The sequence below is a fragment of the Pipistrellus hanaki genome, assembly GCF_964339955.1.
Source record: "Pipistrellus hanaki genome assembly, chromosome: 3".
NCBI lineage: Eukaryota > Metazoa > Chordata > Mammalia > Chiroptera > Vespertilionidae > Pipistrellus > Pipistrellus hanaki.
The window spans coordinates 57,569,083-57,588,998 of record NC_140505.1 but is presented as its reverse complement, the minus strand read 5'-3'; the positions used below and the strand labels follow the sequence as shown (position 1 = coordinate 57,588,998).

The 19,916-nt window shown below is 37.7% G+C and overlaps 1 protein-coding gene and 1 pseudogene across 3 annotated transcripts in view; both read right to left on the bottom strand.

The window, feature by feature from the left end:
- Nucleotides 1-19,916, bottom strand: part of DACH1 (dachshund family transcription factor 1) — a gene marked incomplete at its 3' end in the record, with an annotated part of 423,255 nt that overhangs the window by 357,170 nt on the left and 46,169 nt on the right. The window lies entirely within an intron of this gene.
- LOC311618578 (small ribosomal subunit protein eS6-like) lies at nucleotides 1,489-18,074 on the bottom strand (annotated as a pseudogene). Its single transcript has 2 exons — nucleotides 18,002-18,074; nucleotides 1,489-2,139 (listed from the first exon to the last, which is right to left on the bottom strand). The product of its transcript is annotated as a small ribosomal subunit protein eS6-like (transcript).

Here is a 19,916-nt window from a genome sequence, read left to right as displayed (position 1 = left end):
AAATAAAAACAAATCAGGCTGCCAATGCATGAAATTTTCATGGCTCTTCAATTTACATTTTACATATTCCCTATGACAAGAATTTCTATTATGCTGTTCCTTTTTCTGCTATAATTAAATTAAAAAAGTAATTGGCTGGTGCTGCACACTGCAGCAATGTCTTAATCACATAGACAAACAGTTTTACAATAGCTTACGCCATTTGCCACATGGGGCAATGACATTATTGTACCAGACTATAAACTCCAGACAGATATCACATACCGGCTTTCAACCACCGTGTGGCAAGAAGAGAACATGAGGTTCATTCGGCACCCTAATTGGCACCTCTATGATGGAATCCCCAATTAAGAAAAAGTGGCTCAAATCTGGCCAGGTGGTTTTGAAGACTGCCAAAATTTGAAGCTTACGCATCTGCACATACTGCTTATACACTAGGTACAGAATACAGAATATAGAATATATATGAGTTGTAAATGCTCTAAGTACTATGAGTATTGGTGATAGGAAATCATAATTTCTGCATTTTCCAGTAGAAAAATCTTAATCATGCATGTGTATATATTCTATTCATTTTTATTAGTGTTCATTTTATGAAGATGTTTCTATTTATATTTTTGGTGAATAGTACACTAACTAAAGGACAGTTTTTAAGGGTGGGGAGTTGAAGCCATGAGCTCTGGTGCTTCTACAAATGTCACGGATAAGGGATTCATGAGAGCTGGATCTTAATTCTAGCCTTACCAGTAGCTCAAAGGGTAGCTTGAGCGAGTTGCTTTAACTTTCTGAGTTGTAGCTTCCTCAGCTGTAAGATGAATAACTTAGACTAGACTACCTCTAAGGTTCCATGCAGCTCTCACATGGAACTTTGATTATAATCTTTTCTATGAAAAATATCTGAGAAAGCAACTAAAATTCAGCTCAGATGCTTACAAGGGCAACAAGGAAGCAAAGGGGAATAGAAAGCTCAAAAGGCTAGTGTGGCATAACCAGAGGAAGCAAGTATATTGTGTAGTTCAGCTCTCTCTCTCCATTGGTTGCAGTGGGGAAACCCTGTTCAAAAAACACTGGCAGGCAAAAACTTCAGAATGCTAACTTCTGTATTTTTTACTTTTCTATTTAGTAACGATTACATTTGCTCTTTTACAATAGAACACCTTTTCTCCCGTCTATTAACTAGACACAGCAAGTAAAGAATTACCAGGAAAGATTTTAAAAACTTTATGAAACTCGGATGTTCTCAGCAATGCCTACACTGGATTACTTCACCAGGATTTGGAATCCTCATGAGCTGAGACCTCTGAGAAACATTAAAATGACCCATTTTGATAACAGGGAAACCTGTCTTCTAAAATGAAATTGCATTATCCAAAATATGGCATTTTAGTAGATTTTTAAAAAATTTTTCTGCTCTCTTTATTTGTTACAAAAATCTCGTTTTTGACTGAACTCAGACTCAGGTAGAAGTTCTCAGAGAGGACAGTCTGTGTCTCTTCACCATCTGTTCCTGCGCTTTCCTTTGGCCTCTTTCATTCTCTTAGCCAGAAGTTGAGCATATTCAGCGGCCTCTTCCTTGTTCTTCTTAGTGCGTTGTTTCTTCAGAGCGATACACACCTGCGTGTGTGCTGCAGGACACGTGGAGTAACAAGACGCTGAATCCTGGTTGCTGTCGTCCTAGATGGCTCACCTTCATTGCTGAGAGGCTTTCTCACAAAGTCTTTGCGGGCATCCTCTCCTTTAGAGAGATGGAAGGGTTTGTGGATTCTGCTGGCTCTTTGGGGCCCCAGGGGACGAGGCACTGTGGGATCAGGGAGACCAGGAATATCTTCCTCCCTCCTTTTCTACAAGGACCAAGTTGAGAACACTGTGGTTGGCATCCACAATGCAACCCCGAGCCCAGCAGCAGGCGGACTCGGCCATGGGCCCAGACACCCTCTTCCTGCGGAAACCTTGTTTGTCGTTCCCACCACTGATCCGAACCACATAACCCTGCTGTTCTTCACACAGAGCGTCGGCAGCAGCTTCTGTGGCCGGCTGCTTCTCCCAGAAGGTGCGAAGTTTGTGTGCATCGTCCACTTCAACTGAGCTTCTGGCAGCCAGTGGCTGGGAGAGAGATGCTGAGCCTACACCCTCCTCGACCTAGAACCAGCGTGTTGGAGAGCTAAGACCGCAGCGACCCGTGTCCCCCAAGCCTATGCAACCCCTGCTGACTCCTCCTACTTTCATTCTGAAGCCCATTTTAGGAGAACTTAGTAGCTAATTTGAAGTACTCTTAAATCACTTTATTGATTTTTTTTACAGAGAGGAAGTGAGATGGATAGAGAGTTAGAAGCATGGACCAGCTGCCTCCTGCACACCCCCTACTGGGGATGTGCCCGCAACCAAGGTACATGCCCTTGACCAGAATCGAACCTGGGACCTTCCAGTCCGCAGATGGACGCTCTATCCACAGAGCCAAACCGGCTAGGGCTTCTTAGATCACGTTATTACTAACTTAAGAAGCCCCTTTCATAAGGAGAGCCATTTACGATATACAAATATGCACTTTGCCACATCCAAGGAGACATTGCAGATTTCTTACAGGCCTTTTTCAAATCCCCCTCGGGTGGAAGGGAGGGACCAGGTATTAACTGGATATAGAAAATGGAAACTGTGTCTGTAAGAACTGCGTGTTTGAAAGTCTGTTCAGAAGTTTCTCGGTGCTCTTTCTATGCCTGTCACTTTCGGAGAGGCGCACAGGAGCATTGTCTAGTCTTCGGAGAGCCCTGCCCCTCCTTTCCCACGCAGCCCTCCCTCCTCCGGTTTCCTCCTTCTCAGCTATCTGCCTCATGTAAAGCAAATTCAGTCATTCCTGGCAAGGTGCTCAATAGCTGAAAGTCTTCAATCTTCACATAAATAGGGTGCAAATCAAACCTTATGATGGTGTAGTCAAGCTTTCAGGATCTCTGTTTGCCACCAGAAGTGTCAGAGTTTAGTACCTACTAAGCCACAGATTTATGAGGAAATGCTTGTAGATTGACAAGCAATTTTGTAACAAATGCATCTTCAGCGTTAGATTCACGGGGATGTTTAGGACATGCCTAAATGATTTAGTATTTCATACCTCTGCTCAAAAGAACAGTTCATATAAGTCAGTTCTATCTGAAGACTGTCAATCAAGCAGAAACTAAAAGTAATTTTAAAATATCGTGATTCATTTATTAAAAAAAAAAAAAAAAAAAAAGTTTATCTCTAGAATTCAGGAGTGCCCAGTTCCAAGTGATAGACCGATAGCAGGCAAAGTTTGGAATACTTTAATTGAAGCAAGGCAAATTGCTTTCTTATTGCAGATATGAAATACAGAGGAGCACTTCGGATTACTTTTATTTATGATCTGTCAATATTTGAAAATATGCAAAGTTCGTATTGTTTCCCATTTGCCCCAGACTTTCAAAAACATAATTCCTTTTCCTAATGCGCTACCCTTCAGGGCAAGGAGTTGCATTGAACACCACCCAGTCACACAGAATTACAATGTTCTTTATCTTGCTCAGTACTGAAGAGAGAAGAAGAAGAAAAAAAAAACTTCCAAAGGTTTGGAATCCTGAAACCTGTAAACAAAATCTGTGGAGCAGATAAAATTTTAAATGGCACAATGCAATTAAAGCTGAATTCAATTTGAGCACACCCTGTCCATCTGTCAGAGGGAAACAAAAGCCGAGGAGCTCCATTATTGCTGAATCCCTGCTCTTGTTAATTTGCTTGCTGAGAGATTTCAATTTCTAGGAAGTGCACAAATTAGTGTTCAGTCAGGGCTAGATCCTCAGTAAGTATAAGCAGATGGTGGAAATCAGCCCTAATCAAGTGGCCAAAGCCTTTTTTTTTTCTGTCTGATTAAAGCATTTTAATCCTTTCAGATTGTCTGCTTTTTTTTTTTAGCAAATATTCACCATCCTTTATATTCCTTATATTCCAAGAGAGATTTAAATTTACCTTATGCACATGAAAGGAATAACTTTAGAAATATAGCTATCAGTTCTGAGTTACCAGCAATGGCCAATAGGATTTGTAAATTCATTCAATGCCTTTTTTTTCTATTATATGGTAAATAATTGTTTGAATCATTATTAATTTATATGCTAATATAAATAAGGCATATTTAATCTCTTGTGGCAGAATTAAATTACTGAAGGAAAGACTAAGAGACTTTTTTTTTTTAGATTTAAGATTAAAGCTAGCAAAAAACAGAGAGCAACTAGAAAAAGTAGCATGCATGTGCAAGTCTCTCACCAGAGAAAGAAAAAGATGTTATTCATTACATTAATACAAACTAACAAATATATTAAGTTTAATTAAAGAATACATTTAACTCAAAGCAAGAGCTAAAAAAAAAATGAAGTCTTTTGTAAATATTGCAAACAAAAATTAATTCGGAATAAAAACCATATAATTGTTCTTAGAGTATGAGACACACACTCAAAACCCCTGTAATCGTTATAAGTATGCCGAGTTTGGTTGTGTTAAAAACTCACCCTAACATTTATAAGCCAGGGAATATGTGAAGCAAAAATTTAAGACATTTAGAGAAGCAATGTGAATTGTGATTTAATGGTGTTTAAACAAACAGCTGGCAAAAACAAAGTTTTTCTGCCTCTAACTTTGTATCCAGGGCATATGAAAAATACACTTTTCTAATCATATGAAAAACATGTGTGATATTAAATTGGGAGCATAACTTTAAAAGTGTATGAGCATATTTAAGGGTAAGTTCTTACTATTTTGAAACCTCTCTTAAATGTAGGCACGCCAATAAGAAGTATTTATGGGGAGAAAAAGAGCACCAGTTCAACATCAGAAAGTACTTTTAAGCAAGCTGACTCTTGGAGTTGAACATCTGTATGGTTTCTGATACGCTGAATATTTGTAAAATTTCTGGTAGTGCTTTAACATCCTGTTTAGCAATTCCATTACACAACCAGATTCTTAACAAACACCCTAACAGCTAGATAAAATTTTATAAGTACAAGTAAGTGTTCATGTATATTTTTATATGTTTGTTTTAACAAGAATAATTACTAAAGAATTGGAGATTTCATTTCTTTTTTTAAAAAAATTATTTTTATTTTATTGATTTTTTACCGAGAGGAAGGGAGAGAGATAGAGAGCTAGAAATGTTGGTGAGAGAGAAACATCTACCAGCTGCCTCTTGCATACCCCCCACCGGGGATGTGCCTGCAACCAAGGTACATGCCCTTGACCGGAATCAAACCTGGGACCTTTCAGTCCGCAGACCGACGCTCTACCACTGAGCCAAACCGGTTTCAGCTGGAGTTTTCATTTCTTTATTGGAACATTTAAATTTATCTTAAACTGAAATATATCCTGTGTGCCAAATCTGTATATGGCGTGAAGCTCATGCACTCACCCATGAGTGTAAAAGGTGTTACTGCCATACAGAAGGGTACGTGATTCCTTACATATACAATTTACCCTTATATTTTGAAGTTTCTTCTTAAACTATTCTTAAAATTCTTATCCCAGTATAAGTCATCAAAAACATATATATCAAGCCTACTAGAAATCCGTTTCATGGAGAAGATATCTTTCGAGTTTTTCCATTTATAGAGACAAACTCAGCTCACAAAAAAAGAGTTCGCATTTCCTTTGTATTCCTCCCATCCACCCATTATCTACTGTTACAGTATAATCTAATAGTGAAGCATTGCCCACATGCTAACACCCTCTCTTTAAAACCGATCTTAAAGCATTGGATCTGATTAAGTTCTTAGGCATTGTATAACTTGTTTGTGCATAGGCCTGAGTATTTGACAAAAAACCTCTATAAAACACAACTTGGTACCATGCTGAGAAGAATACAGCCTGTGCAGAAAACATAGATAGACTTTTATATCTCCATTTTTAAAAAACATACTACTGCAAGCTGATGTGGGAGAATGCACTCTAGAACTTCCTGTCCTCCCCCCCTCATTGTTTTACCACTGCCACCTCTACCATTCTAGCCTCACACCTGTCTCCTGGGCAGTTTCACGACTTCCTATTTGGCCTCCCTACATCCTACGAGATTCCCTTCCGTCAACAAAATAAAACTCCTACCCTGGTTAGGCACTTGATGTGATGGCCCAATAGTCAAGGCTGCTGTTTCTTGGCCCTCCAGCTAATGTTATCACTCACTGACTACATCACATGCCTTCACCTTTCCATGTCCTGACTTTGCTCCCAAAATTCTTTCCATCTGGAATGCCACTGCAAATTAGCTCTAACTGCCAAGGTACTACCCAGAGCTTGTCTAACTGTCCACTAATTCCACAAACCCTTCTCCTTCGTCACAAACTAGCTGTTCCCCCACTCTTTGCTCCAATACCTTGTTTTAGCTTTTCTGGTACATCTAAATAGTTACAACGTTCTGACTTGCATTATCCAAAATTATGTACATACATGTGTATATCTTCTCTTCCCTAGCACATGAGTATCTTTTGTGTTGGTTGGTTCGTTGGTTTTATCTTCTCTGGAACAGAGTAAAGTACCTTACATGCTACCAAGCTTCACTGTACAACACAGTCGCCACTAGCTGCACATGTCTAGCAAATAAAAATGAAATAAGTTTTAAAATCCTGTTCCTCATTTGTACTTGCCACATTTCAATGTTCTGTGACCATATATGGCCAGTGGCTACTGAATTAAACAATGCAGGCAGAGAATATTTTAATCATCAAAGAAAGTTCTATCCGACAGCACTATTGTAGAGACTCACCAATACTGAGTTCAATTTCAATTTATATATAATTATCATCCATGAGAACAGGAGAGGAAGAAGAATCTTGAAGGCTATTTTTTTTAATAGTTTGGAGGACCAGCTGATGCACACACTCAACTCCCTTCTCTAGGCGGTTTCGATAAGTTGAGAGCATCTAACATTTGCTATCTCCATCGTATTAAAACCCATACCAACTAGGCCAGAACAATTTTCTGATACTTCATATATAATTGATAGTGGTTAAGGAAATTTATATGGCAACTGTTTTGCAGAAGCTTTAATTCACACTTTCAATATTTAAAAAGGCTGCTGTCACGGCTGGTAGGAATAAAATTAAACCCACCAGCTGTGGTTTGTTTTTTGAGGAAAACACATAACGCTTTATTTCTGCTTTGTCTGTCATCCTTGTAAATGTCACTATACAGAATTGAAATGTACTGAATACCCTGATTTATCACTAGAATCTTTTGAAAATGCTTGTGTGTTTTTTTGTTTTGTTTGTTTGTTTGTTTGTTTTAATTAGGTAGATACTGTATTAATTTTTAGTGGAGATTTTTGCTTATTTTCATATTTTATAAAGCACATTGTTTTCACATTTCCTCAGAAAAAAGGTGATACTACAATACATTTGAGACTTTCTAATTTTTATATTCTTTTTTTCATGGCACTTTCATCAAAAGATGATCAAGGATTATTTTAAAAAGAGACATATTTTTCAATTATTTCATTTATTACAATTTTGAGGCTATTCCAAGAAATGTCTTCCTAGATTACTTAAAATTGACCAGGTGTTTAGCCACAAAGGTCAGAGTATTTTGCTGAGAATTGGTAGTTTTCATGAGACATTCTGGAATCACAGCACTGAATTATAAAGTGTCCTTTTGATCTATGACATTGATATTACACACTGGGATAATAGAACTTACTTGTCACAAAATCCACCTCGAGTGTAGAGAATATACTCTGACAATTTAATGTTTTTCCATCAATTTCAACTAGGAATAATTGTATTATACTTTTTAAAATGTTTTTGGCTTACAAGCAGTCAGCCATTGGTAATTACCCTAAGTACAAAGACAAGTATCAAAACTTAGGCATTACCTATTATCTATCAGCACTTAATGTCATTCTAATCAAAATAAAATCATTTAAATAAAGGAGCATTACCTATTGTAGAGAATTCCCTGATCATATTTCTCTGAGCTCACCAATATCTCACAACACAATTAACTACTCTTGGTCTACTTGCCTCTAAATATTTCCTTTAGCAACCCATGATATCACCATCTTCTCCCTGATATCTCCACAGAGTGTTTATTTGAATTAGATTAAAAAACTGGAGTCCTTCTAAATGTCATGACCTTTTCTTTAACCATATCACAGCTAGTTAATTCTTATCATCAATTGACTGTGGATCTAAAAAGCATACAGTGGACATGTGTTTACACTGTAGTCTAGGAACATGATGGGAACACCATCCTGGGCTCCCAGGACACAAGGGAAGTAGATGGTGATGGCATGACAAGATGGGGGCAGAGTTGGGTTCCAGGGATGAGCTGCAGGAAGGCACATGAGAGGAATTTCTGGCACTTGGCACTTTGGCCCAAGGCAGGCCCCGCTTTTGCAGCACAAAATGAACAAGTTAAATTAGTATTCTTCTATCAGCACACATGATATTTCTGTTAACAATTGTCTATTAAAATGGTAAGTATCTATCCAAATACAATAGCACAAAAGCAAGCCAATAAAACTATCTGCCAATGTATTTATAGTTCAGAAGGGTAGCTTCAATAAGATTAAAATAAAAATGGGACCTCATGTTTGCCAGTTCATTCGCACTTTCAGCACCCTTGTCATTTTATAATGCTCTGCCAGTATTTATCACAGATTGCAAAAAGAAAAAAATCCCTGAATATGTAAAAATAGCAGCTGTTATTTGCCATTAACAATTGGGTAACTTCATAAATCTTAACAAACTCACCAAGAAAACAGAAGGGTGTGCCTTTAAGATTAATCAAAGTAAATTTTATTCTGTCTGCAGGCCAAAAAATAACTTACGTTTTTGTTTTAAGCTACTATTCCTTTTGTTTATAAATATTTCTAGAAATTTGTATGTAATGACATACCTTTGGCTACTACATCACATGGACACTAATAGAAACATTTGGTGAACAATTTCCTAAAAATCATCAGATAAAATAAAGGATTTTAAAATAATTCTGCTCCCATTCAAATACTTTGGAAGTATCTCCAGTTCAAATTTGCATTCTGTGTCAACTGACACCGCCTGGGTAACATAAGCCTAAAAGTCCCTTCTAATTTCGAACAGTAATAATCACTATTGTCTCCTGAATGCTCTCCAGTGTGACTATCATCCCCATCAAATAATGTTGCCAAAGCAGTTTATTTACTCTAAAAGTATCTCATCAGACATCTCACCGGCTTAGCACCATGTCTCATAGACTGTTCACTATCTGACCATTTCCGTATTTCTATCACCTCCAGCCTTGGACCAATGACCCCTACACCAATCCATGACATGCAGAACTCAAACCCATCTCTCTTATATTTTTATATCCCTGACATGTTTTTCTCACTGCTTTCCCCAAATATCTTCAGATTTCTGAGGCATTAATTTTAATCCTACTTTATTTGTGTAATCCCTGGTTAATGTGCTGCTTCTACAAAAGTATCCAAGAGATGTTTTTTCTGTTGTTACTATGCCACAAATCTGTTTCTGTGACCCCAACTTTCATTACTGACCGGAATTACCCATTTTATGAGTCCCCTTGATTAAATTAAACATCTGTCTGCAAATTTCTACCATACTTTTGCTATGGTCAAAGCTCTAAACAAATTTTCCAGTAGATTGCAAAGAATTTTCATTATTTTTATAAACACAAAGAAATCAAATGAGAAATAGAAGCATCTTTTGAGGCACTAATGTAATCTGTCTGAATCTTTCATAGAGGCGGTTTTAATATAACATCATAAGATGTAAAATATCATGTTTCCTACTGTCAAGGTCATTTGGTCACTGATTTCAAAGGAGTCGATGTTCTGTAGTAGTTTGATATCCTGCTTGTATATCTTAAGCAAGGTTTAGTCAATAAAGTAGGAGGAATCATTAGTTATTCAAGGTAAAACTTTCAAAAAATGAGACTAAGACACTTTGACCTTCTCTGAATCAGGAAATGTTCTGTGCATCTTTATGCTCTTTTAAATATAATTTGTCTAAACTGTCTAAAGTAAATCAAAAACTATCACTCAACCCTCTTAGTAAAAAGGGTAAATTTTAATTGCAGAACTTAAAACCTCACAATTAAAAGCTGTGCTGCTGCTTAAAGCCAGCACAAACACAAGAGTGAAGGCTGATGCATACAAATTAGACTTCTAAACGTATTTGTAATTCTGAAGTATAACTCTAAAGCATAGGCCGTTTATGTGCTTTTCATAAGAGAGGAATAAATTGGATGATTGTTATACTTTCATGAAGTTTTCTCATTTATGTTCTTAATAATAACTATATGACTCTCAAAATCTTTTATATTCATAACATACCTCAAACAGAAAGCAAATATGTGAAAAAGAAAAATAAATTCATTATCCTGAAAAGTATGTATTTAGAATCTTATTAACATGTATACTTTTTAAATTAAATTTACAATGATTCCACTAACTAATAAACAAATCAGAAAAGTATATCCGATCTATAAAGATAATAATATCAGAAGGAAAAAATAAATGTTATTACTGCTAAGCATATAGTAACATCAATTTCCTGTTCCTTCCAAAGATGTATTGCCTTCCAGATGGGACATAGCCTTATTTAATCCCAACTTTATAACAAAATATATGTGCTCGAATGACAGATCTTCATTGTTCTAACTACTGGGACACGTAAGCATAAAGATAGGGCAGAGAGAAAGTATATAGAGATATTATAATTAAATATTAACTAGTATGCAGATCCTAATGTCAAAAGAGGCCAAAGAGGAAAGAGATGATTCATCCACTTCTGAATCTCAGCGCCTACAGTTCCGAATTCTCAGATAAACAGGCTGAGGAAGGAGTAGCAAGAATTAAGTTGTTTTCTAGTACTCCAGGAGGCTATGGTGGTGGGCAAGTGAGTGTGTGTGTGTGTGTGTGAGGGCGGGGGTAAAGTCACTATCACATAGAAAAATAACACACAAAAGTGTTGAAAGGGGAAGCTGATTTAACTTTGCCAATTCCACAATTTTACCCAGGTTAACAATAGTTAGTATATAACAACCAACACTTACTGAGAGCCTATTGAATTCTAGGAACTATGTGCAATATTTTGGGTTTTATTTTATTTAACACTCACAAAAGCAGTATCATTTAGAAAGAATTCAGCAACTTACACGTGAAAGAGAGGTGCAATGTCGTAGATGAGACCAGGATTTGAATTCAGGTTTATCTAATGGCCCATATCATTGTCCTTTCTATCACATTACACTGTACAATAAATGGAGACCCCATTCAAGGGGGAAAAAATTATCATATGTGATTACCAATGTGTAAACTTTAACAGAAATAATGCAGTTTAGAATAGGGAGCACCTATAAAAAAATCACTGGATTTATAGGAAATGTTTAACAGTGATTGTTTATGAAACAAGTCATTTCCCAAGAATTCATTAATTGAGGTATATGTTGTAAAAGCATTGACAAGATATCCAGTGGACTTAGGTGACTTTTTAAATTCTGAATAGAAAGAGAAAAATACTATGAATTTGCCTGTAGAAATTGTATATAAAAGATAAATGGATTGCTTGAATCTTTTAGCACAATCATAACTAAATGTTCATTTGGCTTCAACTTCATTATTTTTTTAACAAAATTCACTACATTACAGTTACTCATGGAGTACAAAGTACCATAAATAATTTAAATTAAACTGCACTTGTCAAAAGAAATGAACAAGTAGGTTTTATGATGCAGTACATTTTATGGTGCCTTTAATTCTTTAATTTGTGTGTTTTGCTTAGTTGCTAATTCTGAAAACACTATAATCTGCAAAGACTCCTGTACTCATTAGTATAGATTATGAATGGCTCAGCTCAACAGGAAAATCAGTATGAAGGGTTCTACTGAACCGGGATGTTTTTTCAGTAATATCCTATGAATATTTTATAATATTGACTTGAGGGATACAGAATAGTTTACTTTTCTTCCATACAAATTCACCAATTATTCCTACCCCTATATATTTACAGGAATAAAAATATATCTATACTTATGTCTATATCCATATCTATAACTACCTATAAGAATATTTTCAGATACCTATACTCAGTAACTATCATTATCTAAGTTGCCTGATTGGCAAGTACATAAATTCCTTAGTAATTTATTAATTTAGTCCCACTATAATTAATACATCAAAATTTATATTACAAACTAGAGGATCAATGCACAAAATTCATGCAAGAGTAGGCTTCCTTCCCCCAACTGCTGGCACCAGCTTCCCTCTGGCACCCGGTACCCTGGCTTCCCTTATAGCCCTGGCTTTATCTGGAAGGATATCTGGTCTAATTAGCATATTGCACTTTTATTATTATAGATTTCTTTGATATGAATTGCATACATACACACACACAAAGTCATTTTTTTTTTCAAAACTGGTGCTAGAGCTCACCAACAAGATCTCTGCAGAATTATCACAAGATTAAAGCTTTAAAATATTTTTGAAATACTAAAATGTATAATTAATACTGTACCATCCTTCGCACCCCAGCCCGGCCCTTCCCACCACAGCCACCTGGTCCCGTCTGCCAGCAGCCTTGCTCCTGCCACCACTCCCATGCACTGACAGCACCAGCCCTGCTTGCATCCACTGATGGCACAGAGTGATTGGGGCTGGAAGCAGCAGTAGGTGAGAGCGGGACCAGCACCATCAGCAGGTGCAAGTGCCGGCTGCTGCCCTGACTGCCCCTCAAGAGTAGGAGGAGGTGGAGAAGCCCTCAGGGGCAATCAGGGCTGGGAGTAGCCACTTGCACCCACTGATGGCCCTGAGTGATCACTGCTGGTACCAGACACCAGCTGCAGGTGTGAGCAGGGGCCAGTGCTGGCAATGGGTGCGAGCAGTGGCTTCAGCACCAGCAGTGGGTACAAGTAAGGCTGGCACCAACAGCAGGTGCAAGCATTGGGCAGGACGGCAGCACGCAGGACCAAAGAATTTTCAGGAACCACCAGAGGCTTACCCCAATGACAGAGACTGGTGGCCTGCCTTGGTCGGGCGCCCCTGCTCACCTGCTCCAACCATTCCGCTGTGGCTGAGGCCTGCCATGTTCCGCACACACTCCCTGGTGGTCAGTGCACATTATAGCGACTGGTTGTTCAGTTGTTCCAGTTGTTCCACTGTTTGGTCTATTTGCATATTAGCCTTTTATTATATAAGATTGCTCTTAAGTGTTTATAAATTGAAACAGAAGAAACTTAATAACTTTTCCCTTTCTCTCTCCTCATTCTCTATAAGCTTACATACTTTTCCCTTTCATGTAACTGAAATCTTTCAAAAACTGACTTATAAACTAAATTGACCTACAATTACTTAAAACTGTGCTCCCACTGTGATCCTTTTAAGGATCATAGTGGCCTCCCATATATTTTATCTTAACTTTGGTTTTATGGTATATTGATAGCTTTTATAGTCAGTTAAACTCAAGGAATGTATATTTAAATATTAGGCATACCGCTCTAACTTTGTACACTATTTTTTTCAAATGAGTGTTTCCACTCTTAATGATATAAATTAAACTCTCTTACATAATTTATCAACATAGTACACTCTGATGTTAAATTTCCAGGTCTATGTGTTGCCGATCTTTAAAATCCTACAGCTATACAATAATTTTGCACATTCACTGCTATTCTGATTTATCTAATCAACTTCTCTTAAAAGAAGTGCATTCTTCTTATCTTGATCACTTTAGATTAAAGACATTATCTTCATTCCAAAATTCTATATTGTAATCAATAATAGAGGACTGGTCAATGGGGTTAGAGGTCATAAAAATGGTATCATCATATGCAAATATTAATGTCATCATATGCAAATATATAACAAGTTAGATAACAATTCCCTGAAGTCCATTTCCAATTGACATGGACATTTAATATGCTTTTCTTAGCAATGTGAATTTTATATATTAATGTATAATAACCAATCAAATATATGTCACCGTTTAACTTGGGATTTCTCTTAATAAGAAGAGGCTAAGGTCAGGGACCACAAAAAAAAGAAAGACACCTACCACACAATGTTTTACCCACAATCATTGTCATTTAACATCACCGAATTCCACAGAGAAACAAAAGACACTATGAGTTGAGTTACTTGCCTAACTTACCATGTGATCAAGCTAGTTATCACCCATGTGCACCAGACCCAAAGGCTCACACTCAAACTGCACTCCTATAATTCTCCAGACATCCAGACCCATGTTCTCATTTCCACCCACGTATATTCTCATTATTCCTTTAATTAAGTTTTCCTTTTCACCCTCAAACACAGCACACTAGGAAAGGAAAGCAACCACATCATAGAATGGGTTTCAGAGTAAAACTTAATGTGATTTTATTTGACTAGTTTTCATCCAAGCCATCTAACAGACTGGCAATGTTCCAGAATGTGCATGGAGGCTAAAATGCACTGCACTCCACAGTACAAGTTCTCAAAGGTACATCATGTCAATTTCAATGAATAGCACTTTCCTAACTGTAATGTAAAATAACATGCAACTGTATAATGTTTAGAGTTAAAAGAAACATAAGAGACTATCTAGCTCAGTGATTTTATTTTACAGATCAAGATACATGAAACCTAAATAGACAAAAGATATTTATCCAAAGTAATAAAGCAAGTTGGGGGCAAGATGAAGGCTTGAATCAGATGGTAAGACATCAGTCAGGAACTCTCTGTATTGTGTTGGTTGTATTCTTGTAATAACTTTTGAGGGCAAATTACTGCAAGTGGTAAATAAATGGATCATAATCCTGTTCACCAATGAGTTGATCCTGACCTTATCTGCTAGCAGCAGAAAATCAACTAGATGAACTAAATATACATCTAAAAACTTCCCATTAATCAAATTTTCCTAGAAACTAGCAAATCTATATTCTCCAAATTAGCAGGGGGAAAAGACCATTAGTGAATGAAATTCCCTGATTGTTGCCACAACTTTGTACAACTTTATAAATTACATATTTTGCTTAGCTACACAAACAACCAAAACTGTGGGAATTTAATCATTGTTGCCATCAATTCACATACTATAAATTATATTATATTCATTATATTATAAAATATATTTGATTCTTCCTTTACATAGTTCATTAATATAATGCATATATGAATACAGGATTGTTATAATGATAGAATATTTGAAAACAAGAAATTAAGTATCTTACAAAACATTTTTAAATGGAATTGTATTAATAAAAGTGGTTAAAAACCAAGCATCAAACAAGTTGCATATAATTCAATACAAGAAAAATTTTAAAACATTAAAAGACTGAAATTAGATTGTAATGGACTCTTTGGATTAAATCAATGCAATTAAGAATATGATGAAGTATCCAGTTATCTGTTTTCTGAGCCTTTGAAAAGTGGGAATATTAATGGAACTATACAAGAAATTAATGCTGACTAGATTAATTGCCATAGCAATTGTCATATTATAAATATGGTATTTGTGACAATTATGCATCACTATAATGCATGGGTTGTCACATTACTTGAACAAATCTTTAGGTAGATCATCAAGCATTTCTTTCTTCCCAGCATTACTACAAATTTAGAACACTTTAGAGGAGAAATGTGAATTTATGTACTGACAAAGCATACGTTTTTAAAAGTTTACCAGCACTTCGACTAAGAAAATGGGAGAACTTATGCAGTAAAAATGCAACCTGAGGAAACCTCAACAGGAATGTAAACTAAATGGGTGGGGAGGTCTGTAGGTGTCAATCATGAACAAAATGCAACTGTCAAGCTTGCCTTGCTAACAAACTGTCACATCAACAATATGGAGTTAATGACTACAAATTAACTGTATACCAGATGCTTGACACTTTGTTATGACACTTAGCAAGCCAGTTGACATTTGGGGATCAAAGCTTCTTTAATTACACTTTGTATAACATGTGCAACCTTTATGCTAATGTCCAAATATTCCTTGGAGCAAGACTGTCCAAGTAAAAACAACCACAGACTGTTTTCTAGGTGTGGGACTGAAAGTATTCACATGGCTTTAAAAAAAATAAAAATAAAAGTGGGACCTCACTGAGCAAGAGCCAGGCTTCAATGCACAATGTTGTTCAGTATTACCATCGCCTAAAATAACACTGTTTCTTAACTTGGTGAACTGGGGAAGCACTTTTCTCACATCCAGACACAGCCTGTGAAATAACACATTTTCAAACAAGGTGGTAATAGCATTTATAGCCATTTATAAAAGGAAAGACAACGAGGCATATCAGATTTTAAAATAACTGGAAAAGGTATTAAAGAGTGTGAGTGATGGGGGGGAAAAAACTGCTTTCGAAACACTGATTTGAATGATTTTTCAAGTTCTTTTTAGGGAAATGGTTTGATATTTTCCCAAGTGAATAAAACTCAATAAATGATATAAGCAAAATTTCACACCACAGGTGTAATACCAAATGCTACACTTGTGTAATCATGAATTATAGGCTATGTCAATATAAGAAAAGGTTAACATTTTAATCAGGTTTTAAAATATGCTCAGATTAACCAAAAATAATGTCATAAAATTAATAAATTTTAGAAAATAGCTAATAAATCAAAAAGATAAATATGTCAGTAAAATATCTACATGTCTAAATCAATAAGTTAATAATGTAATAACATGAATACTATCAGGACTTCCTTTGGAAAAAACAATCTCTGTATAGAGATTGAAATAGTTAAGTAATTCTATATAATAAAAGAGTAATATGCTAAGTAAACCAGATGTAATATGCTAATTAAACCAAGCCCCTTGCACAAATTTCATGCTTCAGGCCTCTAGTATTCTTATAAATTCATTGGCATTGACCCTCCATCCCACTTTTCCCTGAATTATACTTCTGGGGGGAAAGAACATGAGTAATATGTGAAGAAAAGCAAAAGAAGGGAGAGGGAAATATATAATACTAAAATTGGAAAGAACATTGAGCGTCAACTAATCCAACCGTTCCACTTTGTAGATAAGACAAAACATGACCCAGATTTGTGAAACTGTCTGAGAGATGGAGCTATAGACAGACACTGTACTAGATCCCAGTGCTGTAAATTCTGTAAGGGTGCTGTTTTCAATACAATACTCTGGTTCTTTTTGCCACTGTTACAGCTCCAACACACTAAAATGTCTAAAAAGCAGTGTAATTTTGTCACTTGGCTCAATTCTTATTGAGCACTTATAAAATGGCAATCACTGTCCTAGACAGTATTGCTCAGTGGATAGAGCATCAACCTGCAGACTGAAAGGTCCTGGGTTCCATTCCAGTCAAGGGCACATGCCCAGATTGCGGGCTCAATCTCTTCCTCTCTCTGTAGTATCAATAAAAATAAAATAAAATGGTAAACACCCTTCTAGGGACTAGTGATACCAATGACACAACAAAGAACTAGGCTTACCCTGGACAACACAGCAGCCACTAGTGACATGAATTGCCAATGAGCACTAAGAAATATGGTTAGTCTGTATTGACATATGCTATAAGTGTATTAAAAAAGAATGTAAAATATTTCATTAACTTTTTTATGCTGACTCTATATTGAAATGATATTTTGAAATTGATAAGATGAAATATATTACTGAAATTAATTACACTTGATTCTTTTAACTCTTTTACTGTGACTACTAGAGGCCTAGTGCATGAAATCCATGCACGGGTACAGTCCTTACGCCTAGCTGGCAATTGAAGCATGAGTGTCTAGCATGGAAAGGCAGGTTCCAGCTGACCTCTGGGCCCTGAGCAGCACCTGGGCCTCCGGGCCCCCATGCACCACCCCCCCACCTGAGTCACAGCTCCTGAGCCTCCACACAGAAATATGGTGAGAGTGGCCAGATGTCATGGGATGAGGAGCAGCATGGGCATCTGGGCCGCCCAGTGGGCAGTGCGCCATCTCCTGGCTGGCCTCGCAGACTGGCTCCCACATGAACCCATGGGGAGTCCAACCGGCCTCTGTGGTCCTGGAGGCTGTGGCCCGGCTCACCTGGAAGCCCATTGGGGCCAGCAGCACCTCCACTGCCGCCTGCTGCCAGCGCCTCATAGCTGATGCCTGCCATGTTCTGTGCCACTCCCTGGTGGTCAGTGCACATCATAGCGAGTGGTCAAACTCCTGATCGAACTCCCCGTCTAGAGGACATTTGCATTTTAGGCTTTTATCATATAGGGTAAGAAATACTAAATCACATTTGTGGTTCACATTATATTTCTGTTGGACAGCACTGAACTATCCAAGAGAGTCATCCCTTCTAGGAACTGGAAAGTTTGGAGACAGGAAACAAGTGAATGAAATAAACATAAGCTATCATGAACCTACAATCAGATGGCCTGACAGAGAGTAATTGGGTGAGGTGTGGAGGATATTCCAATAGAGACTGAAGTAGTGAAAGACACTAACTGGTTTGAGATTGGTGAAGACAAGGTCAAAAGGTCACCATGGAGGAATGGAGGCTGTAAGTGAGGTTGGAAGAGGAGAGCAGGGACACGTCTGTTGGAAGGCAGTGTCTGACAGTCTCAGATGCTGGCATTTCGGTTGTAGTGGAAAGTCGCTGCAGGGTTTTGACTGTCACCATGCACAGGGCTGCTGCCCTCCACAAGCTTCTGTCATTTCTTTCCTCGTCCAGGACCTTCACTTCCTGCTGGGTCAGCCCATCTCTCCTCTCACACAGCCAGAGCTCATCCTCCAGATTAGGCATCCACATTAACTAAATGCAATATTAACCATTACATTTCCAAATGTAATGTTCTTGCATTCTCATTAGCAAAATGATCCATGTGAATCATTCGTTGAAAGTGGATTCCCTGATGAGGTCTGGACAATAAGGAAACCTTTTAACGCAGATTCCAAGCCACCTCTACCCTCAGCTCTGAAAGCACATTGTTATTTCAGGTTCTTATTCTAGTTTCCTAAATACAACTTCTCCGATTCTAGAACTTCCAGGAAGGGCAGTGTTTCCATCTGGGTCTTGGAGCAAACCCTGGTCCACTCAGATGCGGTAACTAAGGAGACTACCAGGATTTAGGGGGTATTGTCAAAATCACTGGCAGAGTTAAAGTAAAAAGATAAGGGAGAATGTGGCACCCGGAAACTGCCAGGTGTGGGAGACCTCACAAAGGTCAGGAGGTGGAACAGTTCCTGCAACCGGAGAGTAGCTGAAGCTTTAGGAGAGGGCTGCCCTGCAAGAATTGTGGATTTTGGAGGAGATGAAGCCACCCATCAGTAAGGCAGCAGGAAGGAAACAAGGGAAATGAATATCCTGATCCCACTTTCTTCTCCTGATCTCCACTGGCACTTTCAAGGGTGAACAGATCCAGAAGCCAGAGAACAAAACAGGTTGATCAGACAGTCCATAAAAATTAGGCTTCAGTCCTGGCCAGTGGGCTCAATGGTTAGAGCATTAGCCCATGCACAAAAGGGTAGTGGATTGGATTCCCAGTAAAGAGCTCATATCTGGGTTCTAGGTTTGATCCCTGACCCCGGTCAGGGTGCATGCAGGAAGCAACCAATCAATGTGTCTCATATCCATGTTTCTCTCTCTGTCTCTTCTTTTTCCCCGTCCTCCTCTTTTCTATTCTCTCTAAAAAATCAATTAAAAAACTGTCCTTGGGTGAGTATTAACAACACAATGATTTGGCTTCAAGGGCACAAAGCCAAGTGGGGAAGGATGCAGTGTGGCTCTGGAGGGGCACATGGAAGACATCCAGCACAGAACTTAACAGGGACGCTTGCTCTGTCATTTATAAGGTCCTCGACTCGGATCGGCAGCCTCTAGGCAAAAGCCTTTTTCATGGTCATGGGTGTCACTGGAACTTCTCTATTGGCTAGAAGAAAGCATTAAGAACCGGTCCTTTATTTATTCCCTTCTCTCTTTCCACCAGCAGAAACAATAATAATGTGCAAA